The sequence below is a fragment of the Larus michahellis genome, chromosome 2 (assembly GCF_964199755.1).
Source record: "Larus michahellis chromosome 2, bLarMic1.1, whole genome shotgun sequence".
Lineage (NCBI taxonomy): Eukaryota > Metazoa > Chordata > Aves > Charadriiformes > Laridae > Larus > Larus michahellis.
Window position 1 is genome coordinate 122,765,303 of NC_133897.1, and position 9,259 is coordinate 122,774,561.

Here is a 9,259-nt window from a genome sequence, read left to right on the forward strand (position 1 = left end):
TATCGCTGCTTGGTGTGCAGAGGGTGTGCTGTTACCGCCTTTGTCGGATGACATGGCTTGTAGTCGAAGGGCCACCAAATAGCAATACCTTTGTGCACCACTGCCTTGGAGACAGCTTTCCATGATAAGGAAAGTAGATGGAGTCACAGGCACTGATACCTGCTTGTGGAGACAGAGTACGTTATTAGTACAGCTTTTTTTTGTTTTATGGAAACTGAGCTAGACATAGATATAAAGCAGCATTTTTTGAGATAATTCAGGCACCTGGACACTGGTACTCTACAAATACATAGCAGACACTGATGAGAGGACTTTGTGATATCTTGTTTGAATGACAGTTGTTTAAGTATTGAAAGTTCACGCGCTCAACCTATTGTGCCTATTGACTCACCAGCAGTGATCAAACCAACAGTTATTTCACAAGTCCATGGGGAAAAAATACCTGGAATGTACTTTAGGGAAGCTGATGACACCCTTAATAAAAGGGAATTTCTGTGTACAGGTCACCTTTCTAAAGCCCTTCTGTTCTATGTCCTTTGTCCTGGTCTCGTAGTCTTCAGAGCCTTATCTCCGTGTCTTTCTAAGAAAAAGATGAGAGTTTTCTTCCAGTATCCCTGAGCATCCTCATGCATATACAACTAGGGCAGAGAACAGTTTAAGATCCCAGATAGAAAAAGCACATCTGAAAATCAACTGAATATATTGGATATAATTGACTTCTGTTAATAAGAAATCTTGCTATGGTGAATAAATAAATTACTATTGACATTCATACAAAGAAGGAGACACTTTTTTTCTTTTAGAAAATATTGGGCCTTGCTATAAATGCTCTTATTTGCTCCTGATTCTTTCCCAGCTGCTCAGATCCATCCTGCAAATCATGTTTTCATGCCCCCTGATTGTGAAGTCTCAGCCCAGCATCCATCAGGCAGAACCTTTGCTGGCGATGTGTGCGTTTCTGGTTTTTAAAGGAGCAAATCTGGGGGATGGTGGGAACGCTTGTACGCAGTGCCTCACCCTTCGCTCACTCACTTATGCACTGTGCAGCATGGGATCTATCCTTTGGGGAAAAGAATAAAATTAGCTGTGAAAATGCAATAAACCTAACATAGATTCCTTGCCTTCCTTTGGGTTATTGAGTGGAAAAGTCCAAGCCTCCGATTTTTTCATGAGCGTGAGCAGGAGCTGACCCGTAGCAGCCAGAATAGACCGTAGCCCTGGGTTCCATCCAGAAGTGAGCATTTACAGTTCAGCAACTCCAAATAAATGTCCTCAGAGCCTTAGGAAAATGCAGCCAGCAAAGATAGTGTGTCACTGAAAGAAGCATGGATAAGGAGAGAGTCAGCATAAGACTGGTGAAAAAGAAGTTTAGTTATGTTTTTAGCACAAGTGATTCTGCCAACTGGTTTAAAATTTTAGTACCTATATAGAATTGCAAATATTGAGAGCATCTTTCATGGCTCTAAATTGGGAGAGAAATTTAAATATTGAAGGAAAAACAGATCTGCAGCTTGTTGGTAGTATAAAATTACAAAACTTGATGGCTAGGTTCTTAAAAATGGCTGTTTGAAGGTATTTTATAATATTTCTGGTTAGGAAATTTAAAAGTTACTGTGTGCTCAGCATTTTTCAAATTCAGGGTCTTTGTTTTGGTTTCCTATAATAAGAATTTCAGGGCCTTTAGTTTCCTGGTTCTAAAATTCCTTGCTTCTGTTGCCGGGCAAGTCTGATTTATCTTCTTCGCTGTGTAAGACAGTTTCAAAAGTAATCTAGAAATACGTTCAGTATCACCTATTTCTGTTACGTAAAAGTCATGCTACCTAGAGCAGAATTAATCTGGGTGGGGAAAATGTGCATGTGTCTTTTAGATTCCTTTAAAATCAAATGCAAAGGCAGGGAAAACAGCTGTGTGATTCAAGGGACTTCGTAGAGTGTTACTGGACTTGAGGAACTGACCTGCTCCATTCTGCATCTTCTAAATTTTCAGAGAAATAATATCAAGATCTTTATGAAGTGCGTAGGTGACGGTAAAGAGGAATGATATGTACGCTAGTGCCAATGGTACTTGAATATTTAATAAAAAAGGATTTATAGAGACTTAGGCAAAAAATGAAATAATGCTTTGGAGGAATAGAAAAAAGTATGTGTGAGGTGTCAGTCAAAAGGGGTTCATCTCTGGCATCTGATGATTGCGATGTGGTTAAAAAAAATATTATATTTAAGGACTGCGAAGGAGAGTAAGGCATTAGGAAAGTGGGCTATGAAGTACGCTTAAATCACGATTAAATATTAGGGTATTCCTGGTGCTGCAAAAAAAAAGGCTGATTTTGTTCATATGTTATAGAATCTGAAACATAGGATTGCCGGGTATCTGAAGGCCAACTTGTCCCTGCTGTCCCCCCGTGAGCTCAGGCTGCTGCTGAGGCTGCTGTGCCTCAGCCGCTCTGCAGGGCCTCCCGACGCGCACACGGTTTGGTTCAGCACTTCACTGTTCTTACAATTTGACAGCTTATCCAAATATTTAACCCAAATCTTCCTTGCTGCTGTTTAAGCCCATTCAGTCTTATCTACACTTCACAGACACTGAAAATAACTTTTTCCTTTCCTCTTTCCAGCAGTCTATTAGATAGTTAGGCAGTTAATTTGTCTCTCTTGGTTTTCCATTGTTTAAGCTAAACAATCCTAATATTCAGCCTTTCTTTATAGGTCATGTTTTCCAACCTCTTACCATTTTCATTGATCTTCTGTGGACTGTCTCCAGTTAGTTCAAATTCTTTTTTGCTGTTCAGTTCCCGAGAGTGAATATCTTATCTTGGCTGGGGCTGAGCCGAGGGGCAGGACTGATTTGCATTCCTGAGAGGCAGAAATTATGCTCCTGTGTCCCAGAACAGTGTTTGGTTTGTCCACAGCCTGTTTGACTCATGCCCAGGCTGGTCCCAGTAACCCCTGCATCTTTCCCAGTAAAAAAGCTTCTAGCTGCTTCTTCCCCATCCTGTGTTTGAACACTTAATTGCTTCTAAGTGTAGAACGTTCTATTTATCAGTGCTTAGTGCTATCCTAAGCTTTTAAGTCACAACCTGAGTTTGTTAAGATCATCTTAAATTCCGATCTTATCCACCAACGAGCTAACAGTAGTTCCCAGGTAGGTATCATCTGCAAGTTCAGGAAACAGGACCACAGTATCACAGGATAATTCCCGTCGGAAGGGCCCTCAGTCAGTCATTGAGCCCAGTCTCCCGCTCCGAACTCACTGTCCTGTCACCCATCCCTTTAACCAAAATGCTGTAAGGAACTGGAGCCGTGCCAGAAGTGACTCCTATGGTTGCCACTACAGCTGCATGAGGATGGTTTTCCACTCACTTTTGACTAACTTGGTAACAGTTTGGTCTAGACCGTATTTTTCCAGTTTCCTTATGAAAATGTCATGGAAGTAGTGCTAAAAGCTTTACTGAAATCAAGATGTGACATCTACTGCTCCTCAGTCCACGGTGCCTGTTACTCTGTCATGGAAGGAAGTTAGACTGGGGTGACCCAGCTTCTTCTTGACAGATTCACGTTGACCGTAGCTGGTTTATTTTTTATCTCTGCGTGTGCTTATAAACCATTAGCTTGTGCTAGCATTTTTCCAGACAGTGAAATGAAGCTGATGATACCAATTCCCTTGACTCCTCTTGAAATCTAGGTGGTTATTGTGTTTGTCCTCCCCCAGTCTTCCTTGCATTACTCATTTTCACGAGTTCTGGAAGATAACTCCTGACAGCCCTGTGACTGAACCAGCCACACCTTCCAATGACGTCCCTTATGCCCATGTCATTTTAAAACATACAGCTCATACAAGCGCTCTCTAACCTATTCAAGGCTGAGATGGTACCCTTTTGTCTCTGGTACCAATTATGTTAATTATCTGATTACAGTCAACCTTTTTAGGGATGCCTTTCCTTCTCCGTTAAGTAGCTGACCAACTGCTACCTTGGTGTTCCTCCTACTGCTGATGTATTTCAAGAGTGACTTCTTTGTTGATTTGAATGTCCTTTGTGCTTGGCCTTTCTGATTTCACCCTTGCGTGCTTGTACTACAGGTTGGCATTTTCTGTGCACTACCTTTGCTCGAGGAAAGAAGTGCTCATGAAGAGGAAGTGTTATTGAAAGTTGTCCTCTGGCTATAGTTATCCCTTCTCTGCAGCAAAATCGACTTACTTCTTCAAAACTTTGGTTGAACCGAAAAAGAAACACAAGAAAAATCTCTGGACAATCCAAGCCCACAAAGTAATTTTAAATTCAATATTAAAAAACCTACCAACTGGTATTAAGAAGTTCTAAAAGTTAAAAGATCAAATGGGTTTCAAGGTCTTCAAGATCAATGATATACAATATACAAGAGGTGAACTATGGCATTAAGATCCTAAAGACACGTTATGAAGAAAACAGTTCTTTGACACAGCATGTGTTTTTGTCAAGCTAAAGCTAGTCCTGAAACAAAAAGAAAGGTCCATAGTGAATGTCAGAAAATGAACCGAAATACTAACTATAGTAAAACAATAAAGTAATAATAAGCATAATATCTCTATAGTTCAAAAACTAGAGAATCTAATAGATTAAATCCCTTTTAGACATTGTACAAAAATATGTATTTCAAAGGACTAGTTCACCTGTCATAAGCAGTGAATTAAAATTAGCTGCACTTTCTTACTTTGCTACACATTTTGCAGAATTTAGTATTTTTTAACTGATTTTCTGTGGCTATGCAGCTTGTAGTTTTTTGCTCCGGTGTTAAAAAGTGTAAATGAGGTACCAGTTCACAAATATAGGAACAACTGAATGTTTGTTTTACCTGCATAAAGATGTCTACCACTTGTCAAGGAGCAAGAAATTATTTCCTCTAACCTTAATATATGGTTTTGGGCCATCTCGTGCAGAGGCATTACAAGCATTTCATTGCACGAAATGAAAACTCTTGATTGTTGGACAGTCATATTCAAAGCACATACCCAGAAAAGAAAGAAACCCAATGGCATCATTAATGTTTTGATTTTTTTTTTTTCCTTAGAATAGATTGAGATTTGTTTGGAACTGACATGCATATGCAGAAGGACCCCAAATCCGAACATCCAGCCAAAGTGCAGCAAAACCCATACTGCCGCTGCCGCTATCAGCCCGGTGCAGTAATGCCCCCCTGTCACTTCGCCAAGAAGCGGCTGTTGCGGAAAATAAATAAATTCTCTATCATTCTACCGAGCAGGACAGGTCTCAGCTTTAGCAGATGCAGGAGTGTAAAAGAAAAAAATGCTAATCAGACATTTAGAAAAGTAAACACTCCTTGTTTCTGCCTCAAAAGTGATCCTTCTGCTGGTTGATACAAAATGTTATTAAAGAGTATGGGGTTCATACACGCGGATTTTCTTATCTTGAAGACTGATGGCATAGAGAAGTAGGTTTATTATTGCTTCAATGATAGGGGTTTATTGATAAAGTACTTGTTTTACACAACAACCTTTTCTTGTACTTCTAAATTCTTACTATTTAGTTGTCTGCCTGCTTACACCCTCAAAGTTATTAACATATTTTATGCTCATCGTCCCACTGAAAAGTGCATGACTGCACAGCATTCACACTGAAGTAACTGGGGGTGCAGCTGTGTTACACAGCACAAGCACGTAAACTGTCCCAAAGTAGGTGGGTGCTACTAATTGCCATCACTTCTTAATTATATATGCATTTGGGTATGCTATGCATAAAAGTTACATTCTAGTTACGGAGCATACCTGCCAAAGTCCTCTTTTTCTGCTGTAAAGTATTACCCTAGTGGATAGGAGGACCATGTCCAAAATTTCTTGCTGTCCAGCAGGTCATACTGGCTCCATTGAGAGATATCGAGGTGCTGGAGCGAGTGCAGAGGAGGGCAACGAAGCTGGTGAAGGGCCTGGAGAATAAATCTTTTGAGGAGCGATTGAAGGCGCTGGGACTGTTTAGTTTGAGGAAGAGGAGGCTGAGGGGAGACCTCATCGCTCTCTACAACTACTTGAAAGGACATTGTAGAGAGGTTGGTGCTGGTCTCTTCTCACAGGTAACTAGCGATAGAACAAGAGGGAATGGGTTCAAGCTGCAGCAGGGTAGGTTTAGGCTGGACATTAGGAAAAAATTCTTCACAGAAAGAGTGGTCAGACACTGGAATAGGCTGCCCGGGGAGGTGGTGGAGTCACCATCCCTGAATGTGTTTAAGAGTCGTTTAGATGCGGTGTTAAGGGATATGATGTAAGGGAGAACTTTGTAGAGTGGAGATGATGGTTGGACTCGATGATCCCAAGGGTCTTTTCCAACCTAAATGATTCTATGATTCTATTCCATCTAAGCTCCTGAGTTACCTGTGCCTGGGAACGCTTGTGAGCTCCCAGGCCAACCAGCTGAGCCAGCCTCCGGACTTTCCTGGAATGATGGTTCTTGTTGCCGCACAGAACCTTGGCAGAGGATGCTCCTACAGTGCACTAGTAGGCTTGGCCATGTTTAAGTGCTGGCAAAGCTTGTGGACACTTAATTTACAGTTATAGATGTGGCCAAGGTGTCCATCATGATGTATAGGATTTATTTCATGGATACATGAGCTGCATAGATGATGTGCGAAGGCACAACCATACAAAGAGTTCGAGATGCCTCACATTTACAGGCATGCCTCGGTCATCAGCAAATTTCATGGGTTTTGGGCATATCAGACTCACTGTATGTATGCTATAGACATGCTTTCAGCCTGAAAACCTCAGGCAGTAATAAGCTAACCCTAAGAGTGAGTCTGTGTAAGGTATTTTTCTAGCCTTTTGATCTTAAAGTTGTACACTTCCTTCTATCTGGTGGTGCTGTGTTGAAAAGCTGTAAGTGTAAGATTATCATAGTTGCAGATTTTATTCATGATCTCCTTGTTATTGTGTTTCCCAGTAGTTTTTCTCATTCAGCAGCTTAGCATGCTTATGTTCTCAAGAGGGAAATACGGTGTCGCTTGCTTATACTGTTGGCCTCAGCGTTGCACATCTATCACGTGAACTTTATACCGGTATAATTTGGTTCTTTTCTTCTCTGTAAATTACCATGTCAATCAACTGTACTTCTGAAAGCCAGAATTTACTTCACAGAAGGGAGAAAGAAAATGGAGAGTTCCAATAGAGAAAAGAATTCTTTTCTCCAGTATTTACGAAACATTTTGAAATTTTCATTGTCTTCTGCAGAATCCCAGTACTGGATTTTACCCCAGGTAAGAATACTCTCACTTTTTCATCCTCTCTCCTCTGTCTTCACAAATGTAACCTTTCTCCAGTTCCTCTTCTCTCTGACTCTATCTCCTCCATACCTACTTTCCTTCTCATTTTACTGCTCTGACTTGTCCAGTGGTGCTGTGTCTCCTCCATCTGCTGTCTTTGCTCTAATTCATTTTGTTCCTCAGAGTTTAATTCCCCAAACCTTGTTGGCTCCTGAAATTTAGAGGGAACCAAGGGGTGTTTGGTCTTTGAGACAAGTCCTCATTTCCCAATGATGTTCATCTCCAAAGGATAATGGAGACCCAGTTTGATGTGTTTAAGATGAAGGGTGATTCTTTTATACATCCACGAGTCCAAGGATCTGCCTGGGAGAATCCTAGGGATACAGCCCTGGAGAAAAGAAGGGTCCAGGAGAGCTGGCTAATTTTCAAGAATTACTTACTCTGAACTCAAGAATGGTCCATCCCTACCCGTAGGAAATGAAGCAAAGTCATAAGGAGGTCTGCATGGATGAACAAGGAGCTTCTCTGTGAATAGGAACAGGGTCATATCCTCTTTTCTAATTTCATTTTTCTGACTTAAGGACTATCCTTTTCTCCAATGTTTATATTGGACTTTTCACGTATCAGCTTTATTTTGATATCTGTTCCTGGAAGTTTGTGTCCTCAGAGATGTCAAATAGAAAAATACATACAAAAATTGGGGGGAAAAAATTCCTCTAAGAGTAAATTAAAACTTTATTATAATAAATAAAATAGTGTTATTGTTGTAGTTATTAGTTATTTTTATAATTTATAAGTAGTAATAGTACCAGTTATTAATTATTATTGTCTTCTCCTTCTGTTTTTCACTATTTAGCTTTTGAATATCCATCTTCTGTTTGCTTCTCAACTACAAACTGGGAAAAAACCCAAAAATGTTTATGCAGTCTCACAAGTCCCACCATAATAGTTTTTATTCTTGGCTTATGAGAGTTGTGTGAAAGCACAGTCCCACAACTTTCTGCTGAAAGAACATCCAATGACGAACGAAAAAGGAAGCTTCCATTGATGAACATCCTGTTCATACCACCTCTGGCTTGTCTCAGGACTCTTATTCAAGTTATGTATAACTTTTTCAAGTTATATCTAGCAACGGAGTTGCTCTCCTGGGTATTAACCGATCTATCGGTCTTGGTCACCAAGATGTACATCTGGTTCCAGTGCTGCTGAATACATATCCTGTCCACATGCCATTTCCATACTGGAGTCATGCATCAGCCTCATCTGTGATTTTATTTCGTTGAAAGAAAATCTTGGCTTGTGAAAGCGTGAAAACTACCACTTTGGCCTCTGAGAACACCTGATGAGGACATTTGATGAGCAGGATTACAAGTTGAGCTTGGTATGCTTAAGAGATAACTATGGGTAGAAGTCAGGTGACATTTCTGGTAAAAATAATCAGTTTGAACACAGTATATATTATATCCAAGAGAAGTAAGCCTGAATAACGCTTGTAAAAAAATGTGTTTGTATAGGATTTTGTTGGTAAAAGTGAAAATCAATCCACAGTTCAGAGATCTGTAAATTCCAGTAAAACTTGCCCTAAAGCAATAAAAGGGCACAGAACTTTAGGACTGAATTAATTTAACACAAAATTCATGTAGTCATCTAGCTGTAATTGCTAGTAAATCTAAATCTGCCCCTCCTGAAACACAGTGCTGAATGAGGCAAGCGTCCTCAATAATCTCTTCCTCTTTTTGATGCCTGTCGTCACTTCGGGAGAGGTGACTGGACTCAAGGAAGTTATTTAAGTAGAGGTGCAAATAGATAAAACCATATAAACGTATATATACGTTGTTTGACTAATCATCTGTTTTTGTCTAGTCCACACTAAGGAATCTAACTTTGGCTTCTCAAGTCCATTAAGACATTTGGAATTAGTATTTCAGGATAAAAGTAACTTCTTGAAATCAGAAGTTATCCTGATGGAGTTCTGACTCCGATAAGAAGTTATCGAAAAGGTGGAGGTTTTCTA